Genomic DNA, 19219 nt, shown 5'->3' with positions numbered 1-19219 from the left:
TTTTCGGTGAATTCGCAATCCGCGAGATTCGTGAATCTCCCGCAAAATCCGCAAATCCGCGAGCAGCGGATTTTATGGCTTGCTCGCACTGTTCGCGTGAGTTCGCGGCTTCCCAGTACAACTTCACGCCCCGCGAATAAGCGCAAAATTGCAGAAATACGATCTTAGCAAAACTGAAACTACTTACCAGGTTCAAAAGTTCAGGCTCATCATTAGTAGCCATTTCCTGTAGTGCTTCCTGAGGGGCCCCTCCAGAGTTCAGTTGCCAGTTGCAACTATTATGTGACCCTGCTCTGAACCTCAGAATAGTTACACATATGCCACAAAGGTCCTGAATTACAGCTAAGGGAGACAAGCAGGAGCCAGGCTGGAAGTTCAAATCCATTAATCAGCCCCTAATTCATTATTGTCAGTTGGGGCAGGGCAGGTGTTGTAACTAATTTTGCAACAATGAAAGCACTTAGCAAGTGCAAAAGATCACTAATCAGGAAGCACTAAGGAAGCAGGTGCCAGCTAAAAAAATATTCTGTGACACATTAATCAGCCCCAAATTAATTCAGGTCACTTGAGGCAGGGAAGGTGTGCTTGCTTTGCCACAATAATGTACACTGACTGGACATCCAGAGGGTGCTGTGATGAAACAGAGGGTGGCATGGGTGGGCCAGAGGGTGGCATGAGTAGTCAGAGAGTGGCAGTGGTGACAGAGAGTGGCAGTGATGAAGAAGAGTGTCCCAAACAGGCTGGACACGTAGAAACAACAAGTTCGCGAAACTTGAGACCCGACAGGTAAGTTCGCGTGTTGCGAAATTGTACAAAACCCTCGCGAACTGGCAGAAACCCGCGCGAACACAAAAAAAAATCTGCAAATTCGCGAGAATTTGCGGATTTTGCGGATTGCGAGTTCGCAAATCCGCAAAATTCGCGAACGCGAGATTCGCAAAATTCGCCCATGCTTACCAGTAAGTGACCCTTATTTTATTGATGGATTCGACAAATGTAGCCTTGTTTCATTATGCTCTATCGTTCCTGTTGCATACAGTAGCCCAAAAAAACAGCATGTATCTTAACGCAGTTAATTTTCAAAATTATAATGGTCTCAAGGGCTATAGTTTAGGGGTTACTACTCAAACAGCCTTATTCATTCCAATATTCCCCGTCTACATTGTTTTTGTAAGAACGAAGAAAAAATCTGAGATATCTGATTTTTACTCGTATTCCACCTTCCCCTTAAGAACATGGATAGAGCAGGTTATCCCCGGTACAAAGTAGTACTCGCGAGTGGATCTCACCCCTCGTTCCCGGCACAAGCTAGCCTGTCGTGTTACCCCTACCTTTATTCAATGCGGCAGCGGTTCCCTGTCCCGGTCTCACTGGTTCCTGGAGCACGATAAAATGCTTTGGAACCGGTTCGTTCAAAATTTTTTATTATCCATTTAGTTCAAGTAGATAAAACGCGGTAACTCTGATGTACAAATGTATATTGCCGAAGCCTTTGATACAGCATTTCGGATTCCCATGTTTCATAATTTCGGCCGAAATGCATTGGGTTAAACACAGCATTATGAAACATGGGAATCGGACATGCTGTATCAAAGGCTTTGGCATTATACATGCATTTGTACATCGGAGTTACTGCGTTTTATCTACTTGAACTAAATGGATAATAAAAAAATTTGAACGAAGATGAAAAAGGAGTAAGATTAACTACTTTCTGAATTACGATGATTTTAATCATCTCTATGGTGGCTGCGTCTTGGGACTGATACACCATATCAGCACACTTAATACCACATTTCCCATAGTGCTTTAGGACATAGCACTTACCAGGACAGCGCCCTAAACGATTACACTTGATGAACTTTAAGAAAATACGTGTGCGGGTCGCACCCACATTTGTTTTCTTCATGGCAAACATGGCTAATTTTGCATGTTTCCGAGTAGCTTGAAAAAGTGTGTCCGTGTCAACACCTGCACTTGACTTGTCTCTAACCCCTGCAAAAGAGACACAGTGTGCAGTGATGCACATGTAATCAAGGGCTTGGCAACTGGTCCACATGTCTGTTGTCAAGTGGATAGTGTGAACAGCACTCTTCTGCAAAGCTGCCCCAATCACCTCTAGCACATCTTGATGTAGTGCTGGAACCGAAACTCTGCCAAAATAGGACCGTCTAGGAACCTTCCATTTAGGGCAGACTGTTGCCACAAATTCTAAAAACCCCAGCCCTTCCATGAAAGAAAAAGGGAGAAGGTCCAGCTCTATCATTTTAGCCAGCTTTGCGTTATACAGACGTACCGTTGGGTGGTTGCGTTCAAATGGCGCCTCTGACCAAAGCATGCTTCTAATGGTGGGCTGGACCATTTTACATGATGATGATGATGCAGACTTCTAACCAGTTAGGATCATTGATGGACTTTTTTGCATTGGTGTCTGTCCCAGACTCTTAGTGGGCCTCATACATGTTGCAGGGGTAGATAGTGTGGGCGATACCACTGCAGTGCTGCTGTCAGGGGTACTGGATGTACCAGAAAAAAAAGTCACTCTGTTCTTGACTTCCCCCTGCACAATCAGCCCCTCGTCAGCATCAGATGCAATGTGAATCAATACATTTGGATCAGTTCTACTTTGGACTTCCTCGATCTTACGTTGGTGCGTATACCACTGGATAGGGTGGTGTTTTTTGAGATGACCTCTCTGGCCTCCGGTACCATAGTTGGTACCAAGCTTACCCCGACTAACCAATACTTTACAAATCGAACAAACTACCATGTTTTCCGCCTTTTCGCTAACAGTAAAGAAGTCCCAAACTGGAGACTGGAAATGTCTGCTGGTGGTGGAGGTGCTACTTTGACTTTCAATGCCAGATGAAGTGGAGGATGGGCATGGCTGAATTTGTTTCTGTTGTTCACTTACAGCACCACTACTTGAGGTCGAGCTGGAAGGAGGTCCCTGCCGGCCCTTCTGACTAAAAAAGATGGAAGCTGTAGGTCGTGTTGGTGTTGTAGTTAACTGCATTGGTGGTGGTACCAGTGCCACGCTGCCACATCCCGCTCAGCAGCCATTCGAGATAGGGTGTGTAGAAAAAGGTAGAGCCGATGTTGATCGAGAACCTTTTTAAGTATTGCCCGGCGCTAACCGCCTCTCATACCACTCGAATCTTTCAAACAAAGAGGCAGGCGCTGGAGACTGGAAGGCAGGAAACAGAAGTTTATTCCGACGGAGCAGAACACGTCAACTCAGACAACAGGGTATCTTCTCGAGGTGCTCCAACCCCATCTCTGAGGCCTGGCCTCTTATACACAGGTTTATTGCTTTATTGTATGAAACACATCTTTGTCAACACTTTGATGTATGGAAAGACATCCTCGGAATCCCTGCTTCAAGCCCGTTCCCACACACATTTACAGTAGAAGTCCCCACCCCGGTCACAACAGGTGATGATTGTCACGCAGCAGGGCATTCCGCCGATTCCCGGAATGCATGTGGTTGATCGGATCTCATGGGGTGGGGGCTTTGATCAGTTGTGGATCCTTTGATGGGGGGAGCTTCCTACTGTATGGGGGCAATAAACAACATCCGCAGGGCCAGGTGGCGGCCTGGGAACGAGCAGGACAATCGGACACAGAGGAAAGGGGGTTTTATCAAAAGAGATACAGGATCATGAAAGGGATGGAGGGAGGTGTTGAGCTGGGAACGGGATGTGGTTCCGAGGCAGGGTTGCGCCGAAGAGGGGTTTTATGGCCCGAGCATGTGAGAGCGGGGGCTGCCAGCGTGCGGGGGATGCTTGCGAGGTTAGGAGAGAGAGAGAGAGATGTGCTGGATATCGGTAGTGGGCAGAGAGGGCATGGCATTCAAAATGGCTGCCGTTTGCGCGCACGGATGAGCCTAGAATGGGACAAGATGGCACTGATAATGTTGATGTCGCAAACTAGATTTTAACAGGTGAAAATGTCTGTCTGCTGCATGCCCGCTGGGGCTGGAGTGACAACTGTGATGACTGGGTCGTTGTCAGACTGTTCATCAGCAGCAGAAGACACCACTTCTTGTTCGTCGTTATCAAACATAAGTCGAAGCGTTGCGGGAACCTTCCTTTTAGTCTTAGCTACCTTTGTCGGCTCATGGCGTGCTTCACTCTCAGACTGCATTTGTGGGTTCCAATCAGGATCAAGGTCATTAGAATGAAGGGGGCTTGAAGAAGAACTTGGAGTAGTAGTAGCCCTCCTTGACCTTTTTCTTGCTGGGGATCTGGAAGACAATGGATCATCCTCAAGAGGAGTGGCTTCCTCGTATTATAACGCTTGAATATCAATTTCCTGATGTGCCCCTACTTCTGGAGAAACAAGCGTGAACCTCTAGTTGCACCTCTCCATGCACCTCTCCATGCACCTCTCCATGCGCCTCTCCTTGTGCCTCTCCTTGCGCCTCTCCTTGCCCATGCACTTGCACTTGTACTAGTTGCACCTGATGTTGTCGTTGCGGCTGTGGGTGTTGAACACTCGTCAGCTGAGTTACACCGGGCATGGATTGGATGGTACTTTCTTGTGATGAGCCAATATCACTGGTCGATGGTGATTGAACAACCAAAGTGGCTGCCGCAGCAGCACTCATGGTCTTGGACCTAATTTGGCGTGGTGGCACTGAGCCCAATGAAACGGAGGCGCTGCTTCCAGCTTGGTCCCCGGCGGACACAGCTGCTGCTGCAGGTGTAGTTTTCTTTTCGTAAAAAATGTGTCGGTGGGCACATCAGTCTCCATGGTAGGTGGTGCCACTTGCTTCTTCTGCTCCTTCTTACTGGCAGTGGCACTGGCAACTTTTTTCGCGGAGGCGTTACAACCACCTTTCTTTGGGGCCATCTTCTTCAGATGTCAGAACAGCAGGCCGCAGTTGCACGGGTTGCAGAGTTGTCTTGTCTGTGGCCACACGTGACGTCACGTGACGTTGTGCTGCACACACCGCTGCAGGACTTCTTCCTGGCACTGGTGGTTCTCTTGTGCACCTAAAAGCAATGGAAGCCAGAAGAACATCAGTTAAGCACACCAGAAAGTCGAAAAACACACACAAATCACCACAATCCAATACCATCCATGCCCTCAATGTTGTTTAAATTTAAGACACCCCACAGAAAGACTAGGTCCATGCACCACTGAGTACCCCTGGGCATAATGGTTGAAAGCAAGGCAAACTGGGTGCAGGCCTGAGCACACTGCCTGGCTTCAAAATGGCCCCGTGACCCCCACCACGTGGCCAGGCCCTGCCTGTACCAGGCCACAAAAGGGCCCCCACCCACATGACCAGGCCCCAACAACACCCCAAAATATCGAAAAACACACAGAAATCATCGCAATCCAATGCCATCCATGCCCTTAATGATGTTTAAATTCAAGACACCCCACAGAAAGACTAGGTCCATGCACCACTCACTACACCTGGGCCTACTGGCGTGTGAGGCTTTACAGCCACCCCAAAATAAAAAAAAAATCAACATATAACAGTGAGCTAAAATTCCATGACATAAATTAGAATTAGGTTTAAAAAAAATCACAGAGACAGTTGTATCATGCACCCATGACTAGCCCTGGGCCTACTGGATACTGTGGCTACCCACAATATATATATTTTTTAAGTTGTGAAAAAAGTTTTAAAACTGTAGTTGCCTCAACTGCAATACCCCAAAAAAACAACACCAACTTACTTGTAAAATCTTAAGTCAAAAAGTGATACAACTCCAAAGTCCAAAAAGTCCTCAAATACAAATATACAGCAGCAGCCATAAAAGTATTCATTCCAGCCCCAAATCCAAATCAAAAGTGACCAGGACATGGACAAAGCACTGGGAGGAGCCTGCTGGACAGGAACAGGAAGTTTGAGACTCTGGAGCACTTCCTTCCTCCCACCCCCCACCCCCAAAATGGACTCCTTGCACCAAAAAGTGCAGCCAAATGTCAATCTGAGGAGTTATTCTGATCAAAATCATCATTTTCACAAGGTTTATGCTTCCTGTGGTGGATTTCTTGTGCAGAATTGCAATTTTTGCAATTTCGGGAACGCAAGCTGTTCAAATCTGCCGCCGGAAGTCAGCTGCGCGCCGCATCTACGTGTTCGGCATTGTTTACACCCACAATGCGTGATCGCGGGCCCTTATGATGTACTCGCGTTGTCAAACTCTCTTTGTGCAAGAAAAAACAACTCGGCGGACTCAGAATCACGGTAAGTCAAGGCCGCGCGCGTGATATTGTATTTTTTAAGCGCGACCAAGCAAAATAATTCGAAACTTGCAAATTTGCAGATTTTTGGGCAAATTCGCGCGATTCGCGGATCGCTAAATTGCCAAAAATCCGCAAATTCGCCTGCGAAACGGATTTTACGCCCATGCTTAATTTGAACCCAAATGAATAGACTACATGTTTACAGAACATATAAGACTGCACACACCATACATGTGCAGGTTTCTATGGTAACACCAGGATTAGAGATACCCACTGTAGTGATCACTTCTTGGCCCCGCAACCCCTTGCGAAGCAAGGTCCTCGTTGCTTGCTTTAGCGAACACCCTAGTGCCCTACAATTCCCTGACCTCTCTCCAGAAGGTGTTTATAATGGCCCAGATAAACAAGAGATTATAGAGGCATTTTATTTCGTTATTAAAGAAGCATTGGGGGACGAGCTTGTACTCAACCACCCTACCTTCTTAACTACTGACACATAAGGACAGCAAAATATGTCTATATTTATACTTCACTAGGAGACACAGATGAGCTATAGTGAGCAGCAACCAGTTGAGGTAGTTCTGCACATATTAGACAACAGAATAATAGCAGTACACAATCCTAGCAAACAAACTCTAACAACATTTGACAAACGCCAAAGTGCCTTGATATCTAAAGCGTGGAACCTGTTGGGAGTCCTACTCACACGGGGCACTGAGGTAAGAGTATCTACACTGCATCTGGTGCAACTGTGCCTCCGAGTGTCAGCCTGTAGACCCGCTACACCGAACCCACACCCTGCATTTGAGGGGCCACAGTATTCACAAAGCTCCCCCTCTGTGGGGGACACTTAAGATATACCATTGCAACTGCCACTGGTGTCCCCATTAACATCATATACTACTGAAGAGTCCTCTACAGAAACAATACAGTCTGCGGGAAATGTAGTAAGTAGCGAGATCCCTGATCACACCCACCAGCACTCACTGACATCCTCTTCTTCAAGCATCAACTTCCTGGAGAAGCAGGGAGATTCACGAGATACTCACGCACCACTAGGCTATGAACATAACGCATTATTTCTGCCGGCACTCCACGACCCCAACTTGCCCCTGGTTTGTGAACATCAAGCCCAGCTGCTGCATGAGCAGCTGCAGCAGCAGCCCTCATCAAGTATCAAAGAGTGGTTGCAAAGACACTTCTCCACAACGCACTATCCATTATTATGGGCATATTTACAAACCACCCGTAAAAAGGAGAATGGTATTGTCAAATTCGCTGACACCATTTGCCCACCTCAAAGATAGCTCTAGGAGATGAGCAGACAGCCCACACAATACCCAAGACTACAGATCACAGTATTCATAGAGAACGGCTGTGTTACTACCCTTTCTGAGGATACAACACCATCCGCTGTTCCGGTCTCACCCCTAACGTGTACAGTCATCTTGACACTAATAACCGCCCTAGGAATTGACACAACAAACTTGCAGCAGGTGAGGCTGAAAAAAAAACCCCAGTGGAGTTAGACCCTTCCCCCTTTCTACATACAACGCTGAAGAATAATGGCAAACCCACTTCAACACATGATAAAAAACTTCACAGCTCAGGAAAAGAGTATCATGAAATATTGAAAAGAGCTGAGAGAACTTACACAAAATATGCTACACCCCTGGCCAAGAGAAGGTACATTCAATAAAGGGGTGCTAGATCACACTGCAACATTCCTGGAGCAATAGTACTCCGGTAGCAAACTCAAAAAAAGAAAAGACACCATTGCTATGTGAAGCATCTTTAAGGTCAATGACACACAAGCCTCAACACCCACTGCACCTCGACCAGCCTATGACGCAGATGACATGTATCCAGGACGGGTTATCAAGACTGACCTAGAACCTTTATCAAATGACCAGGCAGCCATAGGCCATGACGATACTACTGTCCCAGACCCCTCAAATGATTCGCGAGATAACAGACCAGAGAGTACACAGGGCCAGCTATCCCTAAGCTCCCAAAGCCCAGTGATGCAGGGTGCAACATCAGGAATGCCAGGCCAGATTGACGCGCTATTTACAATAAAGATGGCACCTGCATCCAACTCTGCAGCACCCCAGTAGGAAGAGGGCCAAGTGAGCGATGAGGCCTCTGATGGTTCACAGCACAGCTCCCACATGCCACTCCCCAGACCTAACCGCATAGCTCCCACATCCCTCACTGAGGAACGTAACCCCTCAGGGACCAGAACTAGACATTATGGCCATTCCTATCACCTAGCCAGCAGCATTACAATACACAGACACACTATAATGGATGGCAGCCCATTAACACTGGTCCCCAGCAAGAGGAAGAGCACCTGCTACAATCCAATGAAGAAAACAGGGACAGCCAACAGTATCCCTCTGAGGTAGTAACTGAGGGAAATATTAGCAGGAGGAGGACAGAGCACGACTCATACCAAAGAACGGGTAGAGAAGCAGGGGACATGTCACATGAATAGTACCCAAAAAGCCCCACTGGCAATACAGCAACCATCCAGCGACTGCCATTACAAGTAGGCAGGGCAGAGGATAGAATGACTGAACTGATGGGTGGCTTGTGCCAATTTAGTGAAAAGCAACAACCAACACTCAATGAGTTGACTGGTGTTGCAAGCCTAGCAGGGTCACACACTGGTGGGGTCCCAACTATCATGCCACAGCAAGAGCCATGGATAGACTTACATCGGGAAGCCCAAAGTGTAGCCCCACCACAGACTAACACAGCAGCTTCTCTTACAGCCAACTTAAGTATACCCCAGGCTCCGCCAACAGTCATTAACTACAACCCCCAGGTGACACCACCACCTATGCTCGTAACTCAGGCATCACCTCCAGTATTTACACCACGCAGGCTAGAAACACCACAGCTATACCTAGAAAATTTGGACCTGCCAAACGTGCTTGGATGGGCAGAAAATAGGTAGAGAAGGTGGGAAAGAACAGAGATAGAAAATCTTACAGTGTTAGGTAACAATGGGCGACCGGATGACATCCCACAGAAATATGATGTCTCAGGTACAGCATGTCTGCGCACTACCAGATCTATAGCACTGCACTGCATGGCCCTTAACAGGCCAAGAACCGTCATTGACCAATGGTCTGACACCAAATGAGATAGTAATACTTGAAGAAGGGACTGACTACTATGTCAATCCATTCTCAGATAACTTGGCAGGCTGGACAGAAGCTAATGCACCTCAAATGAATGTCTGGCTCCGAGAAGGGTCTTTTGAATCAGAGGAAATGGCCATTGCTGAAGAATGTATCTTGCAGGAGGCAGGGGACAATGATTGGGACTACGAGTACATGCGCCAAGGCCTAAAGGTCTGGCAGAAATATGCACGTAGATATGACCACACAAGACCCACAGGGGTAACACACCAGCTGCCCCTGCTGTTCAAAAATGTCAATGACCCCCCCATCTATGACTCTTGGTCCCTAATGGATAAAGAAAATGTGAAGAAGGAACTCCCACCTCTCACAGAGAGTGCAGGAAAGTGGATACAAGCCTTTGAAAAGCACACTAAAGGTGCGTCATTGGCTATTTGGGGTGTGAAAAGTCTGCTCAATTCCCTGATTGGAGAGGATGCAGAAGATATGTTTACACACATTGACACAAGACTTTCCACCACTAATACGAAATTAGATGGTAATCTTTTCAATAAAATAAGATCAGCCCTATGAAGTGAACTGCACCGGAGGTTTCCCGATTTCCCAGACATCGGATCTCTAATGTCACAAACAATGCAAAGCAATGACGACCCAGCACAGTACATTTCAAGAATGAAGGAAAAATGGCATCAAGAGTTAGGAGAGAAATGGGTCGTGACTGGGGGTAACTGTAGGTTCTCTTACCACATAGTTAAAAAGGGACTGCCCACTGCAGTGGAGAATAAATTGGATGTAATAGTAGCAATAGAATGCAAACCATGGCCAGAAATACAACACCACATCATTCATTTTTGCAAAAAGGAGCAGGAGCAGGAGAAAAATAGGCAATTAGCAGTTGAAAATGCAGCTGCTAGATTAGTACAGCCAAAATTAACGAAAAGAGAGGCTCTTGACACAGTTATGGTAGCCAATAACTGTTGTCACTTATTTTCCACGAAGTGCCCAGAATGATTTAGGAGGTAACACATAGGTAACAGCACAACATATATAGCCACAGCTACCTCAGCAACAAATGCCTGTGTACCAAATGATGCCCCAAACGCAAGCCCTTGTACCACAGGAAGCTACAGTACTGCCCCCATCAATTCGATTTCACAGGGCACCATCCAGCAGTACCAGGCATGAGGATATTCAAGTTAGGACAGCCCACAGACAACTCTAGTGTGTCCCATGTTGTCGTGTCTCACAAACATTAGAGTGGACCCAGTTGTGCATGTCACGATTAACAACACGTATAGTTTCTTGATTGACACAGGTGCTACATTCTCCTGTATCCGGGAGGGAGCACTGCCCATCTCCAATCAGAGCTAGAACACACTTGATTTCTCTGGGGCAATAACAAGGGTCCCTTTCACTGAGCCAGTACCAATAGAAATAGGAGGTAAATGTATTCAGCAGCGTCTACTTTACTCAACACAGTCCCCAGTAAACCTCTTGGAATGTGATCTCATGGCCAAATTAAATATGACAATATATTTCAATGAGAACGGCACTATGACTTACTCCATTCCTGATACACCACCGACCAGAATGATGGCTGTCAAACAAAAATTCCTCAAAATATACAGTATTTTTCGATCATAGGCCTGAAGTATGCCCTCTTCAGTGTCCCATTGCACGCTGATGGTCAGTTTTTATTGTATTCTCATTCAGAACTAGACAGTTCACATATCAAAGATTACCTTGAGGCTACTGTGAGTCCCCGTAGCACCACAGAGCAAGAGTGCCAACAAGATACAATTGCTCTACTTACAACACTATCACAGAGAGGTTACAAAGTAGACAAACAAAAACTGTAATACTGTCAGGAAGTGCAGTACCTAGGTCAGATTATTTCAGCATCAAGGAGAAGAGTTACCCCAGGAAGAGTAGAGGTAATAAGGAACACCCCAGAACCTCAGCCAGTCAAAGACATGCAAAAGTCCCTAGTACTAGTGAACTACGTCAGACAGTGGTTCTTTGACTATTCTACTGTCACTGCACCACTCCTGAAAGCTGTCAAAATGGCTTAAGACAGACATACCAAGATTGACTGGACACCTGAAATGACATCAGCCTTTACAAAATTGAAAGATGAGATTACAAATGCACCAGTGTTGGGCTCTCCTCATTACACACAAGAATTCTACATGTTCACTCACTGTAATGGACAGGTCATGACAGCAGTCCTCACCCAAAAGTACCCCATGGGCCACAAACCTATTGCATACTTCAGTGGCATGTTAGCCTAAGTGATGAAGGGCCATTATCCCTGTGAACAGGCTTTATCAACTGCAGCATTCGCTGTTGAAAAAAGCACCCCCATAGTTATGGGTTCCCCAATGACACTGTACACTGAGTATGCTGTCTTTGCAATAATACAAAAAGCTAAAACGACCCTTACCACACAAAGAGTGTCAAGGATACAAAGTCATACTGTCATTGCCATCCTTGAAGGTTGTTAAATGTCACACTGTGAATCCAGCCACGTTCTTTGCCCATCCCATTGCCACTATTGATGATGACACTCATGATTGTGCCACATACTGTCCAGATGAGTCAGGAACAGCAAAAGAGGACCCATTACCAACCAGACAGTACAGTCCATTTTGTTGATGGTTCCTCTACCATTGATAAAGAGACAGGGATAAGATACACAGGAGCTGCAGTGGTCAGTGCACAGCAGAATAACTCCTCTGACTCTCTAGACATTGTACAGCAGATAGCATGGCCACCACATTACTCAGCACAAGCAGCAGAGTTAGTGGCACTGATTGTAGCCCTCAAACATGGAGCAGATGAAAGAATTACTGTATACTGTGATTCTGCATATGTTACCACAACAACACATTCCAGCATCTTGAGATGGAAAAGGCGTGGATTTCTCAAAACAGATGGTACACCTGTGATGCACAAACAGTTACTTGAAGAACTAATAGATTCGTTGACATTGCCAACAGAAGTTCCTGTAGTAAAATGTGCTGCACACACAAATGGCCACAATTTTGTTTCCAGAAGAGATGCCATGGCAGATTGGGCTGCAAAAGCAGCTGCTAGATGGCCCCGACCTGTGCCATCTCTATTCTCAGCACAAAACGACTGTGCCCCCACTCTGCTCACCCAAGATGCACACTTAGCAGTGCAGAAAAGATACACAGAATACAGTTGATGACCCAAGTGAGTCACCGTTCTCAGATACACCTGACCCAACACTTCCATACACTATTGATGATTCACAGCAATATGATCTCATTGCACAACTGCACCTCCGAGAGATACAGGAGAGTTCCCCACCTGAAGAAAAAGATTTGTGGAAGAAGAGGGGAGTAAACAGGATGTTTCAGATTTCATTTACAGACAGACAATGACAGGGAAGCCTGTCATGCCACAGACACTACTGCAAATAGCACTCACTCAGTTACACCTTCCTACACATGTCCCTCCTGATATCATGTCCACAACTTTGCAGACAGTGGTTCATCCCCAATGCATATGAGCAGATACAACTCTTCGTCATCAATGCCTTATTTGTCAACAGTATTCACCTAATAAAGCTATGAAAACAGTTGCCGCAACAATACCAATACCCAAGGGTCCTTTTAGAAAGCTCAGCCATTTTTCAAATGCCATTTTTGACATAATTGCCACAATGTTAGGAGTAAAAGATAGTTGACTTCAGCCTATCACCCCCAAAGCAATAGTATTTGTGAGCACCTCAACGGCCTGCTCAAAGCCAAAATCAGTAAGATAAGTGCCACAATTGAAAAAAATGACTCTATAGCCTTCCCATTGCTCTGTTTACACTCAGAAACACTCCTAGCTCTGATCATCACCTCACACCTTACTGGCAGATCAACAAACGTGGTTGGTCTCTCCACCAGACCAAAGCCAATGCCCGCTGGCTCCAGGTGACAAGATACGAGCTAATGCAGCTCATCAACAACACCCTTGATAGATTCAACGCCATGAAAGAAGAACTACGACACTTGCGACTTATGGTTCTGGAACACCGCTATGTTCAGGACCAGCTAACTGCGATGAATGGTGGTGTATGTGCCAAAGTGGGGAAGTGGTCTTGCTGCACTTTCATCTTGGCCAATGATGCGGACAATGGAACACTTACAAAGGCCATTGAGGACTTGGACAATCTGGGGAGACAGATGCATGAGGAGGGAGGTGCTGAAGCAGACGTTTTACCTAATTGGTTCAACTTGGACTGGATGCCTTCATGGCTGTCTGCAGTACTAAAATGTATAATGCCTATCTTTTGGGTGTTGTTGCTGTTGTGTTTCGGGGCACAGATAATACTGTACTGTATTAAGAGATTCAGTGCTAAGGTAGTTGGGACTCAGGACTCAGGAGTATACACAGGAATACGCACCGGACAATGGGACGGGGAGGAATTAATAATGTTGAATATAGTAGAGCTCACCATCCCTGACTCTCGCGATTACAGGTTCCTCTTGATAGTCACTACCAGGCCCAGGTGCATAGTAGCCCACCACTTCCCTTGGGGAGAGACTTGGTACATCCATATGAGACCATGTCTGACCTATCAGAGGGACCAGATGAAGACTTAGGAACTGCCCTGAACAAAAGCCCTGATGAGCCGCTTCTTCATGACTCTAATGGCCACTCCCCCCACTGCCGGCTAAATATGCGGTATGAGTGGTGTTCAATAATGAACAAGAAGAGGGAAATGAGAGAGGGACCACATTTTCCATATAATATCCTGGAACATTATTATCGCTCAGCCAGCCTAAACCCCTGTGTAAGCCCTGCTGTTCAAATTATAGGCCTAGTGAGATTGGCCAGAATACTCCAATTTTTCTGTTTAGCAAGCTGAGGGCAAGTGTGATCAAGATTTTATTCAGCTACACTATCTGTGAGGTCTCTTGCTCCATGAGCCCCCACCCTACCCGTGCGCCAAGTTCACGAACGTTAAAGTTCAACATCCTCCCTGTTCTTTCAACATACAATAGACCACATCCTGAGGCTGTGCTTGAGAAAAGGGGAACTTGCCCACCACAGCTACGCCAAGCTGGAAGTGATGGATGGATGTGGCAACAGGACGTACAGATTTGTGTATGCATATAAATAAAATCCCTTTATACAATAGCACATTTTTCTGCTGTCTGATGCAAATTTACGACAGTTGCTCAGTCTGAGAGGCATGAACTTTCACCTAGTTTATGTGCCACAGTTACAGGAAGGGCTGCACAAATGTATGGAGAAAGAAGTAAGAAGAACAATCCCATAAGTGACGCAGGTAGGAGAAGTTTATTTTTGAAAAACAATGGTCCTTAAGTAAATGATACACAGACCAAATAGCATATAGACCTTAATGGGCACTATAGACATTCAATGCCCAGTCGGACAGAGAATTTTATTAAGCAATATATTTAGAGAAATCTTATACATAGAAAGTGACAAATACATAGACAGGGACACAATCCTGCACCTGACATGGGGAAAAGAATGCAGAACACATACGACGCAAACTACAAAGAGTTTTTCAGGCAACAGTAGAGCTAAGGTTGCTTGGTGTAGCCATAGAGTCAAGCAAGTTAAACCTCAGCAGTAGCCACAACTTCTATAGAAATCTAACAGAAGTGGTACTGAATGTCGACGACATTTCGATCCCAAGCTCTTATGATACATTACAGGGATCATCATCAGGACTATGTAAATAGAGTGCCTGGAGCTTTAACAATGCTTGCAGGAGAAAAATTGAGAACAAAATACATGGGAATCTGTCACAGACTGGTTCACAATGGAAAACAATCAACCTATCAGTGGTTCAGCATGGACATGCATTGACTATGTACAGCGGTGCCTAAAATATCAAGGAAAAAAAAGTGCAGTATTAAAATTAACTGAGTATGTGCACCTGATAGCAAAAGGAGAATTTTAAAGAGGTATTGAAGAAGGAGGCCATGCGTACATGAACTGGGCGCATAACAAGGAGTGAAAAAGTGCGGTGAGAATGGACATGCCTGTTCCTGGCGGGTCAGTATGTGAACCAACTAAGTTGTCTGGGTGTAATTCACACGAGTGCCCTTTCAAGGCATTGACTAGGACGGTTGTGGTTTTAGCCGCGGGGTGACCGAGCCAGTTATGCGAGGTAAGGTCTGCATTGTAAATGTAGTGCGATGTAATGACTGTGTTGTAAAGGTTGTTTCCCCTCTCCCTCTGGTGTTCCAGGCTCCCCTGTTAGCTATCAGCAGCCGGGACTCTAATACGTGGCCCGGGCTGCTAAAGGCTTGCAGAGACGACGAGGAACCCCAGTGCGAGGAATCCTATGTGTGGTCCAGTAATGCCCCTGTGGCCACGGGGCATGGCTGAGCTGAAGAGAAGGAGGCGACAGAGACTTTGCGCCATGTTCTTCCCGTCACCATCCACTTCCTACACAATGTACAGCGGCTGCACCAAGTGGTTGCAGGCACCCGCGGATCAAAGAGTCAGGGAGGAAGGCCCTGACTACAAGACTGCAGAGCTGGTACCAACAGAGGCAGTCTCCCCTTTGAAGAAGTCAAGGATGCGGCAAGAGGGAAGGCAGTAGTCATCGGAGGGGCTGCCTCGCCGCAGCTGCTGGTTGATCCCCTGTGAGTAGGAGGGACCAGTATCTGCCTCCCTGCAGCTGCCTCGTGATCCCCTTTGAGTCGGATGGACCTGTGTCTGCCTTGCTTGGCTGCTGTCCAATTGTGGATACGTGATATGACCGAGGGTGGTCGCTCCGCCAAATTGGACGTTGTGTGTCCCCCATACTTCCGCACACTTGGGGCATCGGTTCTTGATGTGAGGACGGGCTGAGACCTCGATGGAGGAATCCCCCGTGATACTGTATTACCTATAAGAGGCGCACCGGTATTGCTGTGCCTGGCACCCTAGTTGGTATGAACTAATAATATGTACAAGGAGTGCTAGATTGTTGCTGCGCACGATATGCCATGGGCTGAATGTATATGTGATATTATATTGCGATGGTTTTACACCATGGGAACAGTGATGCAATGGTGGTATGCCTAATGTGGGCATGATGTTTTTATGAGGTGTGCACTTGACAAGTGGTTACTATAATGCACTGATGAGGATGTTTATGCATAGTGGTGATTAGTTTATAATGTGTGCAATCTACAGGCATTCACTTGATTGCACTGCTGGTACTGTTATGACCATGGCCTAGTGGCACAGGGACGTCACGATTTATGTGATGTCATGACAATGGCCCGAATGGCTCAGTGATATATGTGATTGTGATTGTGATCTAATGTGTTTTTATGAATAATACAAAAGATGTTTTGTATATAACCTTGTGTGTAGTCTCTTTTGTGGTGTGCCTGGAGTGTCACTGCTGTCTCAGTGTGTTGCGCAACTGCTTTACACATTGCCTCTGGGATAAGCCTGACTGCTCTGCCAAGCTACTAAGGGAGTGAGCAGGGGTTATCTTTGTAGTAACTCCCTTGCACTGAGTGGTGGGTTCTGCCTGGCTTATGTGCATACCCTAGCCAACCGGAAACCCACTTTTTAAGACTATGTAAGTACAAATATCTTGCCAAACCGATAAACCGGAGTGCATGTCCAAGCAAGCTGAATACAATCAGCCATAGGAGTCTTACATCTTTTGCAAGTAAAGATCACTTCAAGGCCACATTTTAGCAAATCTTATGCAGTATTTTGGGCATGGTGTGCAGAAATTTAAAGTACAATAAACTCAGCTTACCACTGGGCAAGAGCACCTTTCTACTCACAGCAGAACTTCCAGTCCTCATCTGTGTTTTGATGATAAAGATCAATCGATGATTTAACTTTGACTGATGGAGTGATACTCATCAGAGGTTCTTCTTGCATGTAGTTGTCAAGGGGTTCTACTACATGCCTGCAAGCATTACAGGTGACTTTTAATGTTAGTGTGATGACAGTGTGGGGGTTCCAGAGCGAACAACGATGGAAAGGCTCCCCCGTTTGAGGTGTGGAGTCTATTGTAAAGGAAGATGTCGAGCTGAATGTGGTCTGCCTCATTTATGAAGATGTGAAGTTCAAGGAAATTGCCATTTGGAAGTAGATCACCACTCTCCTATAGGCCGTGGGCCTGTAGTTAAACCAAAGCTTTATGTTCGCCTGTGAGGGGTAATTAGGGATGATGAATAAGTTGCTTTTTGAGGGCATATGGTTTAGGGGATGATGTTCTGTTGCAAAGTCTGTCCCAGGCCTATACCATGCATATTACTGAATTTATTGATAAAGGGTTTTAGGAAATGGGTCACTCAATTAGTGATGTAAGGGGTGGTGAGTGTGGCATTGTCCAGCTCAATAGCAGCATGAGACAAATATGGAAAGGAATTGTGACAATAATATGCAAGTTGTGCTTGAGGGCATATGTACTAGAGCTTAAAATCTGGGAGGTTAAAACCACCTTGATCACACAAGTCAGTATTTCCCATTTGGTCCTGAAACCCCCAGCCCCCAGTCCCAAGCACGCTTTACCATGTGGGAACAGAGGCACATGAAGAAGTGTTTATTTAGAGGGGCTGATGTGTTAAAGAAGCCCTTGGAGAGTATGATTATCTTCTTCAAGGATATTCTACCCACCATTAAAATTGTAAGAAACATTCAGTGCTTGTCTTTCTCTTTAATCTTTTGAGAGGGAAGCACCTCCATTTTCGAGTAACTTAGTGTCTGTAATCCAACTCATCCACACACCCAAGTATTTCACTGAAGATGCGCTTCATTAGAAGGAAAATTCTAGTGTCCACAAAGGTGCATTTGGTGTGAAAAAGAAGACCAGCAATTTGATCCAGTTAAGGGATAGCCACAATAAGTGATCAAATATCAGGAAATCTCTGATAATTGGGGAAAGGTTGTTTTCAAGATTTCTGATGAAGAGTAGTCTTCACCATATAGTAGAATAAGTAAATTTTGCAAAGAAAAATCTAGACATTAATTTGGATGACATTATCTAATTTTGAAGGCCAGGGGCTTCTGCGTAATGGCAAAGAATATCGTTGATAAGGGCTGTCCTATTTGGTACTTCTTGTGATGGCAATGGGGGAGGACAAAAGTGTGGTAAAAAGGAAGTCCCACTCCAGAGAGTCAAATGCCTTGGTAGCATTGAAAAACATTTGAAAAATACTGCTACAGCATCCACTTACAGGTTAAGCTGGGACATAAGTACAAATACAATTGTGATTTGTTGTTCTCCCAGTTATAAAAACTGATTGCTCAAGTATTACAGTATTGGGGAGCATCTACAGCAATCTATTTGTAAGGAATGTATCCAAGATTGTGTAATTGATGTTTATGAGTGAGGGGGAGGAAGGGGATGAGTAGGATTCACATTGCTCTGGTGGTTTTCCTTGTTTCAAGAGAGTGATCAGGCACAACTTCTGTAGGTAAGGCTGGAGGTCTCCTGCTGTTTGCTCTTTCTTACAAATCACTAGTAATCAAGGAGCAAGAATATGGAAATATTATTTGTAAAGCGCACTAAGGAGACCATCGCTACAAGGAGATTTTCTACCAGGCATGCTGGTAATCACAAATTTTATTTTTTCCAGAGTGATGGGATGTAAGGGATTGGTGGTGGGGCCCGCCAAGAAAAGAATGTGTGCTGCAACTAGTGAGTGAAGTCGGCATAGTATGGTGGGTGTGCAGGGTTGAGCAATATGTAGTAAATTCCGATAGTGGGATGTACTGTTTTGACCCATAGTGATTTCAACTATTTCATTTGACGCCCAAGGGAGGCAGATAATAATAGGAGGTGCCTTCCAAGTGTGCTTGTCCTCTCCATATATGTGTGCTACTGTGTGGTTGCCTATTTGTGTATTTAT

The sequence above is a fragment of the Lissotriton vulgaris genome, chromosome 10 (genome assembly GCF_964263255.1).
Source record: "Lissotriton vulgaris chromosome 10, aLisVul1.2, whole genome shotgun sequence".
Lineage (NCBI taxonomy): Eukaryota > Metazoa > Chordata > Amphibia > Caudata > Salamandridae > Lissotriton > Lissotriton vulgaris.
This window is presented reverse-complemented; position numbering follows the sequence as displayed.